Below are 2,448 nucleotides of genomic sequence, written 5' to 3'. Positions count from 1 at the left end.
TGGTATCAAACTACAATAATTCTAGTGTAGATGCACCCAAAGAAATCTTGCTAAGACTACACTGTTGTGCATAAAGTCTAGTCATGTCCAACTCTGGGGGGGGTTGCTCATCTCCATTTCTAAGCTGAAGAGCCGGTGTTGTCAGTAGATGCCTCCTAGGTCATGTGGCTGGCATGACTGCATGGAGCGCTGTTACCTTCCCACTGGAGCGGTACCTATTGATCTACTCACATTTGCATGTTTTCAAACTGCTAGATTGGCAGAAGCTGGGGCCAACAACAGGAGCTCCTCCCATCCCATGCATTCAAACTGTTTGAATGCATGGGATGGGAGGAGCTTCTGTTGTTAGCCCTAGCTTCTGCCAATGGTTCCCAACCTGTGGTCCTTGGACACCAGTGGTCCGCAAGAATTAAAGTATGGTCCACGGCCTCACCGTTGCGTCAAAACCACATGGCAATGAGAGCAACTGGTCTCGCAAAACCCTCTTATAGTGCCAAGGCAACGGGGATGTTGGAAGGGAAGAGGCTGATTAGCCACAAAAGATTACTACCACCACATCAGCTCTAGATGATTAAATATCGTTTTCTGTGGGAGAGCACCTGGCAACTACTGGATGGCATATGTTCTGTATCAGAAACTAGAGCTGATTTGGTCTATCCAATGCAATTTTCTGAATCAGCATCCCAAATAACCAAACTGAATCTAAAGTTGACCAAAAACCAATTTGTAACCTTTTGGTACTAATATTGGCAAGTGGTCCCTGGTCAAAAAAAGGTTGGAATCCACTGGTCTATAGCAAGGATGGGAATCATGCACACCCACACCCAGATATTGTTGGATTACAACTCTTAGATACGATAAGAAATGATGGGGTCTGCAATCCAGCAATATCTGAAGGCACCATCTTGTTCCCACACATATCCTAAAAGTTATAAATTGTATTAAAGCAAGATGCAGTTTTGTAGACAGACGTATAATGTACAACTATATAAGCACATGCTATAAAGAGAGGCTGCAGAGGTCAATAGTGTGCCAACTGGTACTACTGAAGTCCTATAAGGTGTTTACCTGTAGGAAAAGTTCAAGGGAAGAGGTCTTATTAGTGGTTGCTCTCAGGCTGTGGAAATCTTTTTCACTAGGTTAGTCCCATTTTCTGCGCTCTTCCTACCAGCAGGGAAAGTCATTACTGGTATTTGGCAATTGCATTTGTTACACACACATCTCTTATGGTGTGCATGTGCTATTATTTTATTCTCATGTTTTATATTTAATGTTTTCAAACTCTATTAAATTAGTGCTTAATCAAATATATATATATTAAAATATTACAATCATTGTATTTCAGCTGTATTTTGTTTTTATTCTTTGCTGTGAGCTATATTGGGTCCTATACTGTGAAAAAGATGGAAGGGATAAATGACCTATTTTGTCAGACGAGGGTAAATGAAATTGTGGGTTTGGCAGATACAGGGATCTTATTGTATTGTATAAATATATGAATAAAATTAAAATTATTTATTCACAGGATGTTTACCCTGTCCTTCAGAGTACTGCCTGGTCTTTAAAGTTCGACTTTTATGATGGTTGGCCTTCTACATTCTACTTTGCAGAATGAACTCCACAGTGCCTTCATGTCTTCATATAACCAGTTTTCACTGGATCGCCTTAACATAATCTTCATCATAAAATCTTTCTTATTGCAATATCATATTCAGGAAAATAATTGTATTACTTACTAACAGAAAATTGAGTGAGTCATAAAGGTCATTGCATTGTTTGGAAAATGAATCATGCATGGTAGCAATGCCTCTGAAATGTTTTGTTTACTTCAAACATTTGCTCAGCTATTACTACAGCTACTTTAGGGAAACAGTAATAGGTTGGTTCATGCACTGATCCACATAGAGGCCTTGTAGATGGTGACTCTGGGAACATTAATACAGTACAAACATGAAAAAAAGGTAATTTTATCATCAGTAGATATCTGTAAGTGCCTACTCACCTTCGCTTTCTTGTGGAAGTCATCTCTTTCTACCATGCATTGAGATGTGTGAAACGAATGAGCGGTGCCATTTACCAACATGACTATCTTGGTTGATTCTCCTAACTGTTACATTTGGGAAGAATTCTGAAATGAGCAGAATACTTTGTGCACACATTCACAAATTAAAAAGATTTAAATAATGAGAAAAACTTCTCTCTGCATCTTTGGAGACCAGGCAATCCTGAACTAGATGGAGGAACAGTCTGAGCTGCTATAAGGCAAGGTCCCATATCCATGCATGTGCACAAGAGGAGTTTCTGAGTGAATCAAATGGTCCATGGCTCTCATCTATCCTGGAACCACAATGTTCAGAGTTCCAAATAACCATGATTAGCATTATGTAGAACTATTTACACAGGAAATCACAAGCCAACGAAACCCCTGGAATAGGATAGCAGACTTTT

The sequence above is a fragment of the Anolis sagrei genome, chromosome 1, assembly GCF_037176765.1.
Source record: "Anolis sagrei isolate rAnoSag1 chromosome 1, rAnoSag1.mat, whole genome shotgun sequence".
Classification (NCBI taxonomy): Eukaryota; Metazoa; Chordata; class Lepidosauria; order Squamata; family Dactyloidae; genus Anolis; species Anolis sagrei.
This window is presented reverse-complemented; position numbering follows the sequence as displayed.